Below are 22,912 nucleotides of genomic sequence, written 5' to 3' on the forward strand. Positions count from 1 at the left end.
AATAGTACTGTTCAGCATTAATTTTTTATAAGAATTTTATTTTTATAAGAAATTTCTATTAGCCTCTCATCAAACAATAATCTTTTTGGGAAACATACCTTGAACCATGCTAATATAAGAAAATAGGCAATTGTGTTTATGCTGTTTCCTTGTCTCTAAGATATAAATATATATATATTCATAGTTATCTGATTTATTCTTACCCCAACCTTAGGAGGAAGGCAGGTCAAATATGTACAACTGATGAACACAGTGCAGTTCAGAGGTGCCCTTTGTCTCAAAGACATTAACTAACGTTATAGTTGAATGAAAATTACATTTTGGGTATAATTTTGAAAAATTACTTGGCTCAAGATGGCCTGATTTATAACTATGGCTCTGCCATAGATCAGTAAGGAAACTCTACATCCATGTCAATAAACTTGCCTGTTGTCTTCACTTTCTTTTCTGGTATAAATTTCCCTAGCAGTGTTTTCCACTCAGAGAAGTCCCAGGCTGTTCATTGCCCAGGAATAGCTTCCTGAGAGGACCAGAAATGACTTCAAGATATGAGAGTGGATGGGGTGTTCTGGTCTATCCCCAATGCTGTGATCTCACATAAAGGAGATGAGATGTTTATTGACCCATAATATCTCTCTTCTGACAATACAAATTGAAATTACAGAAATATTTTTCATTAGCAGTAAAGCAGAAAGAAACTGATGATATACCGAATGTAGCCAAGTATGTTATAGGTTTTATCTTGAGTAATTTTTACTGGCTTCCTTTTAGAACTCTCATGTTAGAAGTCTATTTTTTTAAATAATCAAATTAAATATTTCCCATCTTTCTTCATTATTTGTTGCTTTTAAAAATCCTCATACTTTTTCCTAACACTCACATGCTTATCCAGGATGTTTCATATGTTGAGATTATTTTATGGAAGGCGATTTGCATACTCAATATAAAATTATTGGGTAAAAAAAGCCACCATAAAACCAGAAACCCTTCAAATTGTTCACCTCTTTTGTTAAAGAATGGGAACCAAGAGTCTGTAAATGTGCATTGTCTTTATTCTTTTATAGTTTTCTACCCAATTTTTCTCTTGATTTAAAAACATTTCAAGAAGTTATTTTTTAGAGTTATTTTTTGGAACGATTGTAATTTAAAAGAAATTGAAAAGATCATCCATTAACCGCCCACTCACTACTGACCCTGGAAAGGCCTTTCTGCCATTGTGTAATTCCCTCGAGGGAGGGATCCTGAAGAAGGATGAGAAGAAAAATAATCAAAGAAACAAATTCAAGCATGGATTTAATACAAAAGCTTTCTATCAGCTTCTTTCCCCCCTCCTCTTTAAAAACAAAAAAACATAAGAATGATTGATTCACAGTTAGCCTTATCTAATGGTATTTTATTGAGATTCCAATTGCCGAGAAATGTCTGAGCTGCCAATCTAAGTTTCACAGTTTTAGAAAAAGAACTGTTCCATATCATGTTATTTGTTCCTGTTCAATTTTACATAAAGAGCTAACTTAAAGAACTCTGGGGAAGAGGATATTCCAGTACAAGGGCCCAAACCCCTTGGTTTAACTTCCTGCTTTGTGATCCATTAAAATACCTGAATAGGAAGAAAAATCTCACTATGGCATCAAAAACTTATATTAAGAATTAAGAGATATGGGGTTCAGATATGCTGTCATAGGAAATTGAATCATTAACACTATAATTTTATCTGTATTTAAAAATTAGCACTAGAAAAAATGAAAATAATTTAGTTTTTCATTTTTAAAAAAATCATGAGGATACATTTCTCCAAAAATAGTTTTTATGGAGAGCAATACTGAAAACAAAGAATTAAGAAATAGCATTTGAGGAGAGCCCAGCAGACCCATGCAGCACCAGCAACGCCTGCCTACTTCTTGGAGCCTGAGGGGAGTGCCAGCCCCCAAGACCTGACCCACCGAGGTCATTCTAAGGGCACAGATTCTGGAAAAGGACCCAAAGTGGTTTAACATAATCCATAACTATCACCATGCCTACTGTCAAGCAAAGATAATTCACTACCACAGTAGCAGCCAGGGCCACTCCACAGCCAACCTCAGTTTAATAGAAGAAGCAAACCCTTTACCAAATGACCAAATATCAATGAAAAAATACTAGAACTACAAATAACAAGAAGAAATGACACCACTGAAAGAATATAGTAATGCTCCAGTGTCAAACTCCATGGAACAGGGAAACCTTGAAATGTCTGAAAAAGAATTCCGAGCAATGATCTTAAGAAAATGTGAGGAAATAAAGGAAGACTCAATTAGAGAACACAATGAAACAAGAAAAAATATTCAGAATATGAAGGAGGAAATCTATAAAGAGATTAATACCTTAAAAAAGAGTGTAGCAGAACTTCTAGAAATGAAAGTTTCACTCAATGAAATAAAAAACACAACTGAGAGCTTGAGCAGCAGGGTAGAGCAAGCAGAAGAAAAAATTCCAGATCTTGAAGATGGTCTTTTCGAAATAACTCAGGCAGACAAGAGGAAAAAAAAGAAAAAAAAAAGGAGAAAAGAATTCAAAATAATGAGGAAAACCTAGGAGAGATAGCAGACAACCTCAAGCACTCTAACATCCAAATCATGGGCATTCCTGAAGGGGAGGAGAAAGAAAAAGGTATTGAAAATCTACTCAAGGAAATAGTAACAGAAAACTTCCCAGGTGTAGGGTGAGATACAGGCCTTCAGATCCGAGAAGCTGAAAGGTCCCCAAACAGATTCAATCCATAAAGATCCTCCCCAAGACACATTATAGTTAAATTTGCAAAGCCCAAAGGTAGAGAGAATTCTAAAAGCAACAAGAGAAAAGCATCAAGTCACTTATAGGGGTACCCCCATCAGACTAACAGCAGACCTCTCAACTGAAACCTTATGGGCCAGAAGAAAGTGGAATGATATATTCAAAATACTAAAAGAAAAACATTGCCAGCCAAGAATTCTTTACCCAGCAAGAGTCTCCTTCAGAAATGAGGGAGAAATAGTGTATTTCCCAAACAAACAAAAGTTGTGGGAGTTCACCACCACCCAACCAGCCCTGCAAGAAATTCCAAGGGAGTCATTCATCTGCAATATGAGTAATGGTGACCACTATCACAAATACACAAGAAAGAGCAAAACCCACCATTAAAACAAAAATGCCAGCAAGAAAGAAAAAGAAGCTAAATCATCCCACTTTAAATCTCCAACTAACATCGAAGAAGAGAAATAAAAGGGGAAATAATGATCAAAAGATATTAAAACCATGTAAACAAGAAGCAATTAAATGACAGGAATTAAGCAACAGTTATCAATAACTACCCTAACTATGAATGGACTAAACTCCCCAGTCAAAAGACACAGGTTGACTGATTGGATTAAAAAGCTAGACCCAAGTACATACTGTCTTCAAGAGACCCACCTCACCTGTAGAGACACACACAGACCAGAACTGAAGGGATGGAAAAAGATATACCATGTGAGTGGAAACCAAAAATGAGCAGGAATAGCTATACTTATATCAGACAAAATAGACTTTAAACCAAAGAACATAAAAAGAGACAAAGAAGGCCACTATATAATATTAAAAGGATCTATCCAGCTAGGAGACATAACAATTATAAATATATATGCACTCAATACTGGAGCACCCAGATATATAAAGCAAACACTTTTAGACCTAAAGAAAGAAATAGGCCCTAATACACATATAGTGGGTGAACTGAATATCCCTCTCTCAGTATGGGACAGATCTTCCAAGCAACAAGTCAGCAAAGAGACACAGGATTTAATCTACACCTTAGACCAACTGGATCTGGCAGATATATACAGAACATTTCACTGAACAACTAAAGAATATACTTTCTTCTCATCAGCTCATGGAACATTCTCCAGAATAGACCACATATTAGGTCACAAATCTAGTCTCAGCAAATTTTTTAAAAAATGAAAACATTCCAAGTATCTTCTCAGACCGCAATGGACTAAAACTGGAAATTAATAATAAGAGAAACTCTGGAAACTATAGAAATACATGGAAACTAAATAATAGGCTCCAGAATAACCTATGGGTCCAAGAAAAAATTAAACAGGAAATTGAAAAATTATAGGAACTAATGAAAGTAAAGATACATCATACCAAAACCTGTGGGATACTGCAAAAGCAGTTTTAAGAGGCAAATTTATTGCAATAAATGCTTACATCAAAAGAATGGAAAGTCTTCAAATAAATGACCTAACACTAAGCGTCAAAGAACTTGAAAAACAACAACAATCCAAACCTAAAGGTAGTAGATGGAAAGAAATAATTAAGATCGGAGCAGAACTAAATGAAATAGAGACCCAAAAAACAATAGAAAAGATCAACAAAACAAAAAGCTGGTTTTTTGAGAAGATAAATAAAATAGACAAACCATTAGCTACGTTAACAACAACAACAAAAGAATAGAGAAGACCCAAATAACAAAAATGAGAAATGAAAAGGGAGACAAAACAACTGATACCACAGAAATAAAAAGAATCATTAGAGACTATTATAAACAACTGTATGACAACAAATGTGAAAATCTGGAAGATATGGATAAGTTTCTAGACACCTACAAACTACCAAGTCTGAACCAAGAAGAGATAGAAAACCTGAAGTCCAATATCAAGCAATGAGATTGAAGCAGTAATTGGCAGTCTTCCCATAGAGAAAAGTCTGGGTGCAGATGGCCTTACAGCTGAACTCTATCAAACTTTTAAAGAGGAGTTACTACCAATTCTTCTCAAATTATTCCAAAAAATTGAAATAGCAGCTACTCTCCCAAACTCATTCTATGAGGCCAACATAACTTTGATACTCAAACCAGATTAAACACAACAAAAAAAGAAAATTACAGGCCAATATCCTTTTTTTTTTTTTTTGTCTTTTTCGTGACCGGCACTCAGCCAGTGAGTGCACCGGCCATTCCTATATAGGATCTGAACCTGCGGCAGGAGCGTCGCTGCGCTCCCAGTACTGCACTCTCCCGAGTGCACCACAGGCTCGGCCCAGGCCAATATCCTTGATGAACGTAGATGCAAAAATCCTCAACAAAATATTAGCAATCAGAATACAGCAATACATTAAAAAAATATATACACTATGATCAAGTAGGGTTCATCCCAGGGATGCAAGGATGGTTCAACATACTAAAGTCAATAAACGTGATACATCACATCAACAAACTCAAGGACAAAGACCATATGATTATCTCAATAGATGCTGAAAAAGCATTTGACAACATTCAACATCCCTTCATGATAAAGACTCTCAACAAATTAGTTATAGAAGGAAAGTACCTCAACACAATAAAAGCCATTTATATCAAGCCCACCACCAGTATTATCCTGAATGGGGAAAAACTGAGGGTCTTTCCCTTAAGAACAGGAACAAGACAAGGGTGCCCACTTTCTCCACTACTATTTAACATAGTACTGGAGGTACTAGCTGGAGCAATCAGGCAAGAGAAAGAAATAAAGGAAATCCAGACTGGAAAAGACAAATTCAAACTGTCTCTATTTGCAGATGACATGATACTATATACAGAAAAACCTAAAGACTTTATCAAAAAACTCCTAGAGCTGGTTGGTTAATAACTTCAGTAATGTTGCAGGATACAAAATAAATGCCCCCAAATCAGTCGCATTTATATACTCAAATAATGAACTAACAGAAAGAGAAATAAAGAAAGTAAGCCCATTTACAATTGTCACACACACAAAAAAATACCTAGTGATCAATTTAATCAAGGAGGTGAAAGACCTCTACAATAAGAACTACACACCACTTCTGAAGGAAATTGAAGAAGACAGAAAAAGATGGAAAGATATTCCATGCTCCTGGATTGGAAAGATTAATGTTGTGAAAATGTCTGTCTTACCCAAAATGATCTACAGATTCAGTGCAATCCCTATCAAAATACCAATGACATTCTTCACAGAAATGGATAAAACAATCTTACCTTTCATGCAGAACAACAAAAGACTCAGAATCACCAAAGCAATCCTGAGCAAAAAAAATAAAGCAGGAGGCATACCAATACCTGACTTCAAATTATACTACAAAGCTATTGTACCCAAAACAACATGGTACTGGTATAAAAATAGACATTCAGACCAGTGGAGTAGAATTGAGAACCCAGAAATCACCCCTCAGGCTTACAGCCATCTGATATTGGAAAAAGGCAACAAAAATCTACATTGGGGAAAAGACTGCCTCTTCAACAAGTGGTACTGGGAAAACTGGATATCCATATGCAGAAGAATGAAACTAGATATGCACCTCTCACCATACACTAAAATCTATCCAAAATAGATTACAGACTTAAGTATAAGACCTGAAACTGTAAAATTACTATGGGAAAATAACACTCCAGCAATTAGGTCTGGCACAGACTTTATGAACATGAGCCCAAAAGCACAAGCAGCAAAAGAAAAAATAAATGAATGGGACTATATCAAACTAAAAAGCTTCTGCACAGCAAAGGAAACAATCAACAGAGTGAAATGACAACATACAGAGTGGGAGAAAATTTTTGCTAACTATGCATCCAACAAGGGATTAATATCCATAATATACAAGGAACTCAAACAATTACATAGTAAAAATCAAATAACCCAATTAAAAAATGGGCAATGGAGCTGAATGGACATTTTTCAAAGGAAGACATACAAATGGCCAACAGGTACATGATCCAGCAATCCCACTTCTGGGTATATACCCAGAGATATGGAAATCATCATGTCGAAGGGAAATCTGCACTCCCATGTTCATCACAGCTCTGTTTACAATAGCCAAGACATGGAACCAACCTAAATGTCCATCGATGGATGATTGGATAAGGAAACTGTGGTATATATACACCGTGGAATACTACTCTGCCATAAAAAAAGAATGAAATTCTCCCATTTACAACAACATGGATGAGCCTGGAGAATCTTATGTTGAGTGAAATAAGCAGAGCATAGAGGAATAAGTACTTCATGTGCTCACTCATATGTGGGAGCTAAGAGAGAAAGAAGGAAGAAAAGAAAGACTACAGTAGTGCATTGGACTTGCAGAGGGAGAGAACATTCTATGGGCTACAAAGTGGAGTGGGGGGGAAAGGGAGAGGGGGAGGGAGGTTGGGGATAATTGGGTGGGGGACACAGGGTACAAAATCAATTTGTGGTAAGGTGTATGCTGCCAGTATGAATCTGGGCCCCACATCATGGGCATGAGGGGTGACAATCAGCTTTGTATTTCATGAATATTCATAACTAATTTTAAAAAGGTTGGAAATCTTATTATGTTAATTGAAAGGTAGAGTCTGGAAGAGGTGATTAGATTGTAAGCCCATGCCATAGTGCATGGAGTAAAAATGGTGGTCAGGGGTGTGGTTCTGAGGGCTTCAAAAGAAGAGAGGAGAATCTGTCTGTCTCTCTTGCTCTTTTTGCTGTCCCTGCTCCTCCATTTTTGCAATGTGATATCCTGCCATCACTGAATTCACCACCAAGACTTTTACCAGATGTGTTCCCTGGACTTTGGACTTCCTAGCCTATGAAACTGTAAGCAATAAATTTTATTTTCTTTACAAAAAGAAAAAAAAAAGTATTCACCTGTTTCCTTGTGCTATACTTCCAGATCTGAAATAGCACATTCACAATGTTCTGTTTGTCACTCTTTGCTACGGGGCTTTAATAGTAAGAAAAAGCTTTGATATATTACAGCAGTGATTCTTAAAAATTTGCATACATCTGAATCACCTGAAGTGCTTGTTAAAACACAGATTGTTGGGTCCTATTCCCAGAGTTTCTGATGCAATGGGGTGGGCCCTGAGAATTTGCATCTAGCAAGTTTTCAAATAATGCTGATGTACTGGTATAGGGGTCAAGGTTTGAGAACTACCATATGACACAGTTCTTCCACTCCATGATAGCTGAGATTAAATTAAGGGAATTACCTGAGCTATCTAAAATTAGGGAGCTACCTGAGGTCAGTGGTTCTCAGTCTTTTCTGTTTGTTTGAATCACTTGGGGAGCATTTAAAAAAATACTCAAGTCAATATCTTTCAAATGGGACTGGGGCATTGATAGCTTTTAAGGTTCCCCAGGTATTTCCAATGTGCACACAGAGTTAAGAACTTTTTGTTATTTCCTAATGAGATATCAAGGATGGTCACCTACTCCAAATAAACAGAATTGGTAGTACCTGGGGGATCTTGAAAGGCACAAGAGGAAAATTGGTGACAAAACTTCTCAAAGTAATTTCTAACATAGGGCTTTGAGTAGGTGTAACATTGATTAATCACAGGTATCTAATACAACGTTTGTTTTACAAACTGGAAACCAATGAAAGATTTTTTCACTATATGGAACTTTGGTGGAATCTTTTCTACCTAAAGTGTAAAGATGGAACTACACACCTAAAAGGAAACAGAATTTTTTAAAGGCCTTTTGTTTTGTGGGGAATGTTCCTGCATTTTAAGTTACAGTACATGCTCAAGCATCTGAACTAGGAGGTGAACTTTTCCATAAACAGAACTTTGAGAACTCTTGCTATATCCTAACACCAAGCTTGGCAGTGTTGCATTCTGCTCAAGAACAAATTAACTGAGAAAATCAGATCAAAGCTCATAAAAACAATCTGTAGCCCAAGAGAAGAACATTTCTAAGTGCTCCATAGACCACACTTCCTGTCAAATAGAATTATTATATGGCAAGTGGGAAAAAAAAGAAAAAAATACATTTTAAATACCTGCCTGATAGCCCAATTTGTTTTAGGAGAACATTATTTGTAATAATAAATAGGCCAAGGTAAGTAGAGACTGGCTTTCAATAAGAAGAGAATAAAAGGAATCAAACAGTCCCAGAAGCAATAATAGGAAATACATGGTATCACAGGAAATTGAACCATTACCACTGTATTTTTATCTGTATTTAAAAATTAGCACTAGAAGAAAAAGGAAAATAAGTTAGTTTAGAGATTTTTTTTTTTTAAATAATGAAAAGAATACATTTCTCCATAAATAAAAATGGGGAGCAGAGTCCTGTATGGCACAATAATATGAGAGTTTGAAGTCTAGGTAAATGGCGTGAGGAGGATTCATTTTTAACTATAGTCTGTAAATATTGTATTTAGCATATTCTCCACTTCTCTACTTGTCTTAGAATTCCAGGCTCGCTAGGGACCATATGGGCGATGCTGTGGTTGGTGATCATTTTATTATGAAGTAGGTTGTCTGGCTCAAGTCTCTACATGTGTTTCTGTCTTAAGGTCGGAATAAAAGGAAAACCTGCAGTTTCCTTTGGCCTCACTCTTGGGAAATGTAGACCTGGAGCCCACTCAGTTGCCAGCCACCTGTTTTGAGTCCTAACCTCTACCCAAGTCCTTCTTAGCTTTTGAAAGATCCCAGAAGCACCGACAAATACAAAATTTTCCAAGACAATCCAGTCAAATAAATATAATTACCCATATAATTCCAAAGGAGAGAGAGAGAAATGTTTACTTGGGTGTGGCTATGACCTTCCTGTCTGTCCCATGAAAGGGAGGGTGTCCATACTACGCTAGTGGGATAGGGGAGCCATAAAAGTAAAAGCCCTACAGTCTTAGTGCTGGTGAATTGCACTATATGTATCTGTAGCCTCTTGTAATGAATGAACAGGGGGGTGGGGCTAGGGACACAGCAGCCTTATGTCACATGGGAGCACTGCTAGATCGGGAAGTGGGCTCTGATCTTCTTAAGAATGACTGTAACATTGCCCCAACTGAATACATAGTAAATTGGGATAGAGGTTTAAGCATCTGAGGGATCAAGCAAGCATGAAATTGTGTCTCACAAAACACAGGCTTTTGGAGGTGCTCTGTGTGGATATACTTTCACTCCTCAACACTAGCTTCTCAATTTTCTCTCATTCTCCTACTCTGCCTTAGGAGTCCTGTATCAGTCCATTTCCATTGCTTATAACAGAATTTTTGAAACTGGGTGATTTATGAAGAAATAGAGTTTGTTTCTTACTGTTTTGGAGGCTGGGCAGTCCACCATCCTGGGTGTGCAACTGGTGAGGGCCTTTTTAGTGGGAGCTCTCTATAGAGTTCATTGTGACCAGGGTGTCACATGGAAAGAAGGGTCTGAACAAGAGAGCTAACCTGCTCACTCATTTCTTTGTCAAACTGTCAGAATCATGCCCATGACCACCCATTAAACCATCACCTCACTACTCTGAGAATGGATTAAACTATTCACTAGGGAATGGTCCTCATAGTCTAATCACCTCTTATAGGACCCCACCTTTCAATTACCATAATAGGATTTCCCACCCTCTTAACACTATTACAGTGGGGATTAAGTTTCCAATGCATGGACTTTTGGGGGACACATTTGACCCATAGCAAGAACCAATTCCCATTCCTTGGAATACCCATCTGCATGAGAAAAAGGGCCATTATCCTTTCTTGTGCCTTGCAAACTCTACCATTTTTGGCTTAGAAAGGAGTTTACAGAAGGCTTTCTTTTGACTAGGCCTCTATTGGCTGTCAAAGCAGTGGGTTCTTGTATCATGAGGTGGAAGAACATAGCGAAAGCACCAATTCCATTCAGATTTCTCCCCCAGTGATGGCATCAGAAACTTTTCTTTCTGATTAGGGAAAACATAGCTTATTAACTTGGGAATATTAGGCATCTTTGGTTTTAAGCAACTGACAACAATCAGGCTTGGAAGAGATAGAAACCAGGCAGCTCTAAGTCATCTTTTTGACAGAAACTTCCAGGTTGTCTCACCCAGGTACTTTCACTGAATAAATGATTTCTTTCTTTTTTTTTTTTTTTTTTAAATTTTATTTTGTCGATATACATTGTGGCTCATTATTGCTCCCCATCACCAAAACCTCCCTCCCTTCTCCCTCCCCCCCTCCTCCCCAACAATGTCCTTTCTGTTTGCTTGTTGTATCAACTTCAAATAATTGTGGTTGTTATATCTTCTTCCCCCCCCCCCCCGGTTTGTGTGCGTGTGTGTGTGTGTGTGTGTGTGTGTGTGAATTTATATATTAATTTTTAGCTCCCTCCAATAAGTGAGAACATGTGGTATTTCTCTTTCTGTGCCTGACTTGTTTCACTTAATATAATTCTCTCAAGGTCCATCCATGTTGTTGCAAATGGCAGTATTTCATTCGTTTTTATAGCTGAGTAGTATTCCATTGTGTAGATGTACCACATTTTCCGTATCCACTCATCCGATGATGGGCATTTGGGCTGGTTCCAACTCTTGGCTATTGTAAAGAGGGCTGCGATGAACATTGGGAAACAGGTATACCTTCGACTTGATGATTTCCATTCTTCTGGGTATATTCCCAACAGTGGGATAGCTGGGTCGTATGGTAGATCTATCTGCAATAGTTTGAGGAACCTCCATACCATTTTCCATAGAGGCTGCACCATTTTGCAGTCCCACCAACAATGTATGAGAGTTCCTTTTTCTCCGCAGCCTCACCAGCATTTATCGTTCATAGTCTTTTGGATTTTAGCCATCCTAACTGGGGTTAGATGGTATCTCAATGTGGTTTTGATTTGCATTTCCCGGATGCTGAGTGATGTTGAGCATTTTTTCATATGTCTGTTGGCCATTTGTATATCTTTCTTAGAGAAATGCCTACTTAGCTCTTTTGCCCATTTTTTAATTGGGTTGCTTGTTTTCTTCTTGTACAGTTGTTTGAGTTCCTTATATATTCTGGATATTAATCCTTTGTCAGATGTATATTTTGCAAATATTTTCTCCCACTCTGTTGGTTGTCTTTTAACTCTTTTAATTGTTTCTTTTGTTGTGCAGAAGCTTTTTAGTTTGATATAATCCCATTTGTTTATTTTTCCTTTGGTTGCCCGTGCTTTTGGGGTCGTATTCATGAAGTCTGTGCCCAGTCCTATTTCCTGAAGTGTTTCTCCTATGTTTTCTTTAAGAAGTTTTATTGTTTCAGGGTGTATATTTAAATCCTTAATCCATTTTGAGTTGATTTTAGTATACGGCGAGAGGTATGGATCAAGTTTCATTCTCCTGCATATGGATATCCAGTTGTCCCAGCACCATTTGCTGAAGAGGCAGTCCCTCCACGACTGAATAGGCTTGATGCCTTTGTCAAAGATCAGCTGACAGTAAGTGTGTGGATTGATTTCTGGATTCTCTATTCTATTCCATTGGTCAGTGTGTCTGTTTTTATGCCAGTACCATACTGTTTTGGTTATTATAGCTTTGTAGTATAGCTTAAAGTCAGGTAGTGTTATGCCTCCAGCTTTATTTTTTTTGCTCAGCATTGCTTTGGCTATGCGTGGTCTTTTATTGTTCCATATAAATGTCTGGATAGTTTTTTCCATGTCTGAGAAAAATGTCTTTGGAATTTTGATGGGGATTGCATTGAATTTGTATATGACTTTGGGTAGTATGGACATTTTCACTATGTTGATTCTTCCAATCCAAGAGCATGGGATATCTTTCCATCTTCTTGTATCCTCTCTAATTTCTCTCAGCAGTGTTTTGTAGTTCTCATTATAGAGATTTTTCACCTCCTTGGTTAACTCAATTCCTAAGTATTTTATTTTTTTGGTGGCTATTGTAAATGGGCAGGCTTTCTTCATTTCTCTTTCTGCATGTTCACTATTGGAGAAAAGAAATGCTACTGATTTTTGAGTGTTGATTTTGTATCCTGCTACTGTGCTGAAATCATTTATCAATTCTAGCAGTTTTTTTGTAGAGGTTTTAGGCTGTTCGATATATAGGATCATGTCATCTGCAAACAGGGACAGTTTGACTTCATCTTTTCCAATCTGGATGCCCTTTATTTCCTTCTCTTCTCTGATTGCTCTGGCTAGTACTTCCAACACTATGTTGAATAGGAGTGGTGAGAGTGGGCATCCTTGTCTAGTTCCTGTTCTTAAAGGAAAAGCTTTCAGCTTTTCCCCATTCAGGATGATATTGGCTGTGGGTTTGGCATATATGGCTTTAATTATGTTGAGATACTTTCCCTCTATACCTAACTTATAGAGGGTCTTTGTCATGAATGAGTGCTGAACTTTATCAAATGCTTTTTCAGCATCTATAGAGATGATCATATGGTCCTTGTGTTTGAGTTTATTAATATGGTGTATCACATTTATTGATTTGCGTATGTTTTTTTTTTTCCATTTTTTTAAAAAAATTTTATTTTGTCGATATACATTGTAGCTGATTATTGCTCCCCATCACCAAAACCTCCCTCCCTTCTCCCTCCCCCCCTCCCCCCCAAAAATGTCCTTTCTGTTTGCTTGTTGTATCAACTTCAAATAATTGTGGTTGTTATATCTTCTTCCCCCCCCCCCCCCGGTTTGTGTGTGTGTGTGTGTATGTGTGTGTGTGAATTTATATATTAATTTTTAGCTCCCTCCAATAAGTGAGAACATGTGGTATTTCTCTTTCTGTGCCTGACTTGTTTCACTTAATATAATTCTCTCGAGGTCCATCCATTTTGTTGCAAATGGCAGTATTTCATTCGTTTTTATAGCTGAGTAGTATTCCATTGTGTAGATGTAGCACATTTTCCGTATCCACTCATCTGATGATGGGCAATTGGGCTGGTTCCAACTCTTGGCTATTGTAAAGAGTGCTGCGATGAACATTGGGGAACAGGTATACCTTCGACTTGATGATTTCCATTCCTCTGGGTATATTCCCAACAGTGGGATGGCTGGGTCGTATGGTAGATCTATTTGCAATTGTTTAAGGAACCTCCATACCATTTTCCATAGAGGCTGCACCATTTTGCAGTCCCACCAACAATGTATGAGAGTTCCTTTTTCTCCGCAACCTCGCCAGCATTTATCGTTCATAGTCTTTTGGATTTTAGCCATCCTACCTGGGGTTAGATGGTATCTCAATGTGGTTTTGATTTGCATTTCCCGGATGCTGAGTGATGTTGAGCATTTTTTCATATGTCTGTTGGCCATTTGGATATCTTCCTTAGAGAAATGCCTACTTAGCTCTTTTGCCCATTTTTTAATTGGGTTGCTTGTTTTCTTCTTGTAAAGTTGTTTGAGTTCCTTATATATTCTGGATATTAATCCTTTGTCAGATGTATATTTTGCAAATATTTTCTCCCACTCTGTTGGTTGTCTTTTAACTCTTTTAATTGTTTCTTTTGTTGTGCAGAAGCTTTTTAGTTTGATATAATCCCATTTGTTTATTTTTCCTTTGGTTGCCCGTGCTTTTGGGGTCGTATTCATGAAGTCTGTGCCCAGTCCTATTTCCTGAAGTGTTTCTCCTATGTTTTCTTTAAGAAGTTTTATTGTCTCAGGGTGTATATTTAAATCCTTAATCCATTTTGAGTTGATTTTAGTATACGGTGAGAGGTATGGATCTAGTTTCATTCTCCTGCATATCGATATCCAGTTATCCCAGCACCACTTGCTGAAGAGGCAGTCCCTTCCCCAGTGAATAGGCTTGGTGCCTTTGTCAAAGATCAGATGGCAGTAAGTGTGTGGGTTGATTTCTGGATTCTCTATTCTATTCCATTGGTCAGTGTGTCTGTTTTTATGCCAGTACCATACTGTTTTGGTTATTATAGCTTTGTAGTATAGCTTAAAGTCAGGTAGTGTTATGCCTCCAGCTTTATTTTTTTTTGCTGAGCATTGCTTTGGCTATTCGTGGTCTTTTATTGTTCCATATAAATGTCTGAATAGTTTTTTCCATTTCTGAGAAAAATGTCTTTGGAATTTTGATGGGGATTGCATTGAATTTGTATATCACTTTGGGTAGTATGGACATTTTCACTATGTTGATTCTTCCAATCCAAGAGCATGGAATATCTTTCCATCTTCTTGTATCCTCTCTAATTTCTCTCAGCAGTGTTTTGTAGTTCTCATTATAGAGATTTTTCACCTCCTTGGTTAACTCAATTCCTAAGTATTTTATTTTTTTGGTGGCTATTGTAAATGGGCAGGCTTTCTTGATTTCTCCTTCTGCATGTTCACTATTGGAGAAAAGAAATGCTACTGATTTTTGTGTGTTGATTTTGTATCCTGCTACTGTGCTGAAATCATTTATCAATTCTAGCAGTTTTTTTGTAGAGGTTTTAGGCTGTTCGATATATAGGATCATGTCATCTGCAAACAGGGACAGTTTGACTTCATCTTTTCCAATCTGGATGCCCTTTATTTCCTTCTCTTCTCTGATTGCTCTGGCTAGTACTTCCAACACTATGTTGAATAGGAGTGGTGAGAGTGGGCATCCTTGTCTAGTGCCTGTTCTTAAAGGAAAAGCTTTCAGCTTTTCCCCATTCAGGATGATATTGGCAGTGGGTTTGTCATATATGGCTTTAATTATGTTGAGATACTTTCCCTCTATACCTAACTTATAGAGGGTCTTTGTCATGAATGAGTGCTGAACTTTATCAAATGCTTTTTCAGCATCTATAGAGATGATCATATGGTCCTTGTGTTTGCATTTATTAATATGGTGTATCACATTTATTGATTTGCGTATGTTGAACCAACCTTGCATCCCTGGGATGAATCCCACTTGATCGTGATGAATAATTTTTCGTATGTGTTGCTGTATTCTGTTTGCTAGTATTTTAGTGAGGATTTTTGCATCTATATTCATCAAGGATATCGGCCTGTAGTTTTCTTTTTTGGTTATATCTTTACCTGGTTTTGGTATCAGGATGATGTTTGCTTCATAGAATGAGTTTGGGAGATTTGTGTCCGTTTCAATCTTTTGGAATAGTTTGTAAAGAATCGGTGTCAATTCCTCTTTGAATGTTTGGTAAAATTCTGCTGTGTATCCATCTGGTCCTGGGCTTTTCTTTGTTGGGAGCCTTCTGATAACAGCTTCAATCTCCTTTATTGTTATTGGTCTGTTCAAGTTTTCTACGTCTTCACGGTTCAGTTTTGGGAGCTTGTGTGTGTCCAGAAATTTATCCATTTCCTCCAGATTTTCAAATTTGTTGGCGTATTGTTGTTTATAGTAGTCTCGAATGATTCCTTGTATTTCAGATGAATCAGTTGTAATATCGCCTTTTTCATTTCTAATTTTTGTTATTTGAGTCTTCTCTCTTCTTTTTTTTGTTAGCCATGCTAATGGTTTGTCAATTTTATTTATCTTTTCAAAAAACCAACTTTTTGATTCGTTGATCTTTTGAATTGTTTTTTGGTTTTCAATTTCATTCAGTTCTGCTCTGATCTTAATGATTTCTTTCCGTCTGCTAACTTTAGGATTGGATTGTTCTTGTTTTTCTAGTTCTTTAAGGTGAAGTGTTAAGTTGTTCACTTGCCATCTTTCTATTCTTCTGAAGTGAGCATTTAATGCAATAAATTTTCCCCTCAATACTGCTTTTGCAGTATCCCACAGGTTTTGGTATGATGTATCATTGTTTTCATTAGTTTCAATAAACTTTTTGATTTCCTGCTTGATTTCTTCTTGGACCCATATGTCATTAAGTAGAATGCTGTTTAATTTCCATGTGTTTGTATAGTTTCCAGAGGTTCGTTTGTTATTAATTTCTAGTTTTAATCCATTGTGGTCTGAGAAGATACATGGGATAATTCCAATTTTTTTGAATTTATTGAGACTTGATTTGTGACCTAATATGTGATCTATCCTGGAGAATGATCCATGTGCTGCTGAGAAGAATGAATATTCTGAGGTTGTTGGGTGGAATGTTCTGTAGATATCTGCCAATTCCAATTGGTCTAGAGTATTGTTTAGATCTTGTGTTTCTCTACTGATTCTTTGCCTAGATGATCTGTCTAATATTGACAGTGGGGTGTTCAGGTCCCCTGCTATTTTGGTATTAGTGTCTATTTCCTTCTTTAGGTCTAATAGAGTTTGTTTTATAAATCTTGCTGCTCCAACATTGGGTGTATACATATTTATGATTGTTATGTCTTCTTGATGGATCAGTCCTTTTATCATTAAGTAGTGTCCCTCATTGTCTCTTTTTATGGTTTTTAGTTTAAAGTCTATTTTGTCAGATATAAGAATAGCTACTCCAGCTCGTTTTTCTTTTCTGTTTGCATGGTAAATCTTTTTCCATCCTTTCACTCTTAGTCTGTGTGAATCTTTATGGGTGAGGTGGGTCTCTTGTAGACAGCATATAGTTGGGTCCTGCTTTTTGATCCAGTCAGCCAGTCTGTGTCTTTTAATTGGGGAATTTAAGCCTTTAACATTAAGAGTTGTTATTGAAAGGTGTTGATTTATTCCTAGCATTTTATTGGTTGTTTGGTTGTCTTAAGTGTCTTTTGTTCCTTGCTTTCTGATTTACTGTTTGTTTTCTGTGTTTGTTGGTTCCTTAGGTTGTAGATAGTGTTTTTGTTAGCTTGTTTTCTCTTCATGAATGCCATTTTTATTATACTAGCGGGTTTAGATTTTTCTTGGGTTTTTATGGCAGTGGTAGTTATTTTTCAGGAACCAAACCCAGTACTCCCTTGAGGCTTTCTTGTAAGGGTGGTCTTGTGGTAGTGAACTCCCGCAGTTTTTGTTTGTCTGAGAAATATACTATTTGCCCCTCATTTCGGAAGGATAGCCTTGCAGGGTAGAGTATTCTTGGCTGGCAATCTTTGTCTTTTAGTATTTTGAAAATATCATCCCATTCCTTTCTAGCTTTTAGGGTTTGTGATGAAAAGTCTGATGTTAACCTCATTGGGGCTCCCTTATAGGTGATTTGACGCTTCTCTCTTGCAGCTTTTAAGATTCTCTCTTTGTCTCTGAGTTTTGCCAATTTGACTATGACATGTCTTGGAGAAGGCCTTTTTGGGTTGAATACGTTTGGAGATCGTTGAGCTTCCTGGATCTGAAGATCTGTGATTTTTCCTATACCTGGGAAGTTTTCTGCCACTATTTTGTTGAATATGTTTTCAATGGAATCTCCATTTTCCTCCCCTTCTGGAATACCCATGACTCGGATATTTGATCGCTTATGGTTGTCTGATATCTCTCTCAGATTTTCTTCAATGTCCTTGATTCTTTTTTCTTTCTTTTTGTCTGCTTGTGTTATTTCAAACAGTCCATCTTCAAGTTCAGAGTTTCTCTCTTCAACTTCGACAAGCCTGCTGGTTAAACTCTCCGTTGTGTTTTTTATTTCGTTGAATAACTTCTTCAGTTCAGCATGTTCTGCTACATTTTTTTTCAGGACATTGATTTCCTTGTACATTTCCTCTTTCAGATCCTGTATACTTTTCCTCATTTCATCATCATGTCTAGCTGAGTTTTCTTGTATCTCATTCAGTTTCTTTAGAATTATCACTCGAAATTCCTTGTCAGTCATTTCAAGGGCTTCTTGTTCTATAGGATCTAGAGTTTGAGATTTATTAACTTTTGGTGGTGTACTTTCTTGATTTTTTGTATTTCTGGTATCTTTTTTTTGGTGTTTATTCATTGTGGCCGGGGGTTTCACAGTCCACCGGTTTGAGACTAATGACTAACTAGGATGTTGCTGTGGTTGCCAATTTCGTATGGCTCCCTCCGTGACTGCTCAGTTGGCCTCTAGTGCCTTGTGTGTGTGGTTGCCTCGGGTCTTGGGCTTCTCCGGGGAGCCACCTTTCTGGTCAGCTTGGACTCTGCTGGGCTGGTAGGTCACGTACCACAGGGTGTGTGATCTCTGTTGAGCTTTCACTTCCTGTGCAGGACTTCTCCCTGTTCCGTGTGCTCTGGCCCAGGCTGTTAGATCGTGCAGTAGCGACCCCACCGGGTGTGTGGTTTTTGTCGAGTCTCCGCCTCCCTGGCCACAGGTCTCCCCACTCTGTGCGCACTGTGCTGGGCTGGGGCGTGTCTTCTGCACCCCTCGTCTAACAGCTGGGCCTTCAAGACCCTGCTCGGTACCGCCTCGCCCAGGAAGTCTACCAGGTTTCTGCTGGGCACAGATGACCAGTCTCTCTGGGTGCCTTTGTGGCACTATGTAGATCTTTCTCGGGTCTTGTTCACTTTTGTATCCCCCCAGTATAAACCGAGTCTAGCGCCCACCTGCAGCCTGGTCTCCGGCAGGTTCAAGCGGACCTGGGAATTCTCCTACCACACTATTCCCAACCAGAAATTCGTTAGGCTTTTTTCCAACCTGGTGGCCGCAGAGATGGTATCTGCCTCCCAGTAACAGGGAGTTTACCTGGGGCCGGAGTCCAGGGTATGGTGGAGTGACAGTCGGCCCGCCCGTACTTCCTTGCCCTTCCGAAACTGGCCCGGGACGCCCTCCGCCACCAGCCCCGCCAGAGAACCGCGGAGGGAGTGGGAGCCAAGGCCGGTCCGCAAGCTCCGGAAAGCCTGGCGCCAGGCCAGCAAGTGGGAGGGCTCAGTGATGGCCGAGCAGGGCGGAGCTGCCCGCACCTGGGAAAATGGAGGCAGCACCGGCGGTGAGTGGGCTGGTGGTGCAGGCGGGGGCCGCTTGGGCATCCACCCCCCGAACAGAGCTGTGCCAGGGATCACTCACAGTGCTGTGCCAGGTCGGGCGCTCGCTCTGTCTCTGGTTTGTTGCCTTCCGTGTTCTCGGCGCTGCCGCCTCGGGCTGTTCAGTCGCGGCGCCGCTCGGGCGCTCCCAGGAATCTTCTTTAATGCTGGCCTGAAACCTCGAATCCTGAATAGGGCAGCTGGCCGCCTTCAGCGCGGCCCCGGCCTCCGGGATCCTGGGTGCATCCACAGCAGCCCTGGCGCCGTGTTCCCTGTTTCGAGACTCACTTTTGCAGCTAAGAAACAGTTCTTTTCCTGCTCCACACTTTAAAGCTGTTGTCTGTAAATGAGGCAGCCTCTCCTGCCGGGGGCAAAGTGGCGGTCACCCCTCACGACCGGTCAGCAGCAGCAGTCCTCCCTTAAGAGATGGCGAGAGGAAGGACCACAAGTTTTCCGGCTGCCTGAGTCCCAGTGGCCGCCTTTTCCACCTCAGCTACTCCGCGCCAGCCGCCGCAGCCGCCGCCATCTTGAAAAGCCAAACTTGATCCTGAATAAATGATTTCTAACCATTTTTATCATCTTTGTGTCTCCCCTTTGAGGGTCTGCATCTAGGGAGAGAAAGATTGTTCAATCAACTGAACTTGGATCATGTGGCTGCCCATGACCCAAGGAAGGAAGAGGAAGGAACTCTGAGACCCCTTTAGTCTTGTAATGGCAGTTCAGTGCTCTTTGATTGTATAATTTTATTAAGTCTGTGCATGACAAAACAGACTTTATTCTTCATGTGGAGAAATGAATGGCCTTCAGGGTGGAGTAATAGATGCTGTGTAGCCCTAGAAGGACAATTGTTTTCGACAAGAAGAACTAACTTTCTCTCAAAGACAACAATAGGTTATGCTCATCTGACAATACTATATTCATTTTATTATATGATATAGGCTCTACTTCTTGCAAAATAATAACTCTTTTTTATTGTGCTAAGGAAGCTTTTGCCGTCTTCATGGGTCCTCTTTTGACACAAAGAACCTCTTTATAACTCTTTTATTATCACCTCGGATCTCTTACAAACTTTCTCAGTACCTAATTTTTTGATATTTTCACAGGGAGATAGGATAGGAAAAGGACGAGGTGCCAGTGATCTTCTTTGTCCCCAGAGTGAGATAATGTTCCACTTGAGGACTGATCTGTTCATGTCAATAGTGTCCTTTTATTGCTTATAGGGATTTATTTATTCATTTTTTAACCACCTCAAAGTTTTTCTTTCCTGCGAACTGTAATAGCTCTGTATCTATACTAGTGGTTTTTCCCACCCATTTTCAGACTAGTTTATTACCAAAATTGTTAATATTTAGAACCATGGTCAGTCTGGTAAACAAGGACATCCAAATAATGATCAGTCTTTCATGAGATCAGACATCATCAATTTAAGTATAAAATAGACTGAGTATATAATTTATTGTCAAAATCAGGACACTTTGAAAGTAAAAGAAAACATTAAAATTATGTTATGCTATAGGTTTTTAACTGGGATTCTACATAAAATTTTTATTTATTTGGACTTTTGGCTACATAAGTTCTAAGAAGTTTAAGAAAATTTATCTTTCATAAAATCATAAGCCCACTTAATTTCTCTTGCACATCAAGCATTATCAGATCTGATTTTATTCCTCTATTTTTAGTTGCTTCCCACTTTTCTAATGTAGTTTAGATATACAGAAAGTTCCTGACCTATGATGGTTTATCTTAATGATTTTTTAACTTTACAATGTTCTAAAAGTGATACACATTCAGTAGAAACTGCACGTTGAGAACCCATACAACCATTCTGTTTTTCACTTTCAGTATAGAATTCAATAAATCACATGAGATATTCGACACTTTATTATACAATAGGCTTTGTGTTAGAAAATTTTGCCCACGTGTAGGCTAGAGTACATGTTTTGAGCAAGTTTAAGGTAGGCAAGGCTCAGCAATGATGTTTGGTAGGTTAGGTGCATTAAATGAATTTTCTTTTTTATTAATTTATTTTTTATTTTTTAAAATGCTTTTTTTGACATGATATTTTCAACTTATGATGAGTTTATTGGGATGTAACACTATCGAAAATTGAAGAACATCTGAACATATGGAGGTACTTCAGAACACTCAGAAAAAGAGAATTAAAAGATAATATGGGGCCGAGCCCATGGCGCACTCGGGAGAGTGTGGTGCTAGGGGCACGGCGACGCTCCCGCCGTGGGTTCGGATCCTATATAGGAATGGCCGGTGCACTCACTGGCTGAGTGCTGGTCACGAAAAGGACAAAAAAAAAAAAAAAAAAAGATAATATGAATCTTTCCATGAATGATTTGAAGTACCTGCGTGTATTTCAAGCATATTATTTTTTCAGCCTTATCCCTCCTCTTCACTCCTTCACACCTGCAGTTTCCCACCATTTTAATCCACTTCCATGGTGGTAGGGGAAGGTGCATTGAAACATGAATTAATAGACATGAATGTATTTAACTGTGTGAACTTGAGTCAATCAGTTGAGTCCATCACCTCACTAGCCTCAATTCAATCATTTAAGCCAATCACCTCACTAGGGTAAATTCCCTTATTTGTAACAACAGTAATTAGCCTATCTAGCTATTTTCAAAACAACATAATGCAAAAAAAATCATAATCATAATATGGCTCATATTATGATCATATCATATATCATAATAACTAATGTTTGTTGAACATTTACCATGTTCCAGGTGGAGCTGATATGTAATCATTTGTTGAAGTACTAAGCTCCTGTACTGATGGGTAAATAGCCATTGTCCTCCACCAACATGGTCTCTTCCCCAGGACTCTGGACCTTTTTTCTGGTCTGCAACAACAGAAAAATAATGCCTGGCCTATCAGCAGACCTCTATCACCCCATTCCAATATTATATTCTGATTAGTTAGTGGCCAGACAAGTCAGCCACCCCCAAAGTTCTGCCTTTTAGGCACTTTAATTACATCTTCTCTTCCTCTCTTTTCAGAGGGCCAGCCCATATCTCACACATGTATTTGGCCTTTCCTTGGGGAGGCCCAGTGGACACTACCTAGGGTCTCTTCTGCCTGCAAAACCACCAGGCAGAGCATTGTGGCTCTTGCATGCTGGCTCCCACACATGAGTATCCCTGGACAATGGTGGTGGGGCTGACACACAGTAGGCAGATATCTGGTGCCGGCCTGGCCCTCTGAGGTTGTGGCTGTCTGCTGCTGGCCAGTACTTTCCCTGTTAAGGCTGTTTGTGGGAACTTCAGCATCATTGGATTTTATCTGTGACAGCCTGGGGAGACACTGAGTGACCTGTTGTCTACCTTAGACATTGACTACTGCTGCTGGCTCTGTTGGCATAGTAGGTATCCTGGCAACAGGAGTGACTTGGTCCCTTTGTGCTGCTAAAACAAAATTCCTAATACTGGGTAATTTATGAAGAACACAAACTTATTTCTCATAGTGCAAGAGGCTGGCAAGTTTGAGGTCAA

The sequence above is a fragment of the Cynocephalus volans genome, chromosome 13 (genome assembly GCF_027409185.1).
Source record: "Cynocephalus volans isolate mCynVol1 chromosome 13, mCynVol1.pri, whole genome shotgun sequence".
NCBI lineage: Eukaryota > Metazoa > Chordata > Mammalia > Dermoptera > Cynocephalidae > Cynocephalus > Cynocephalus volans.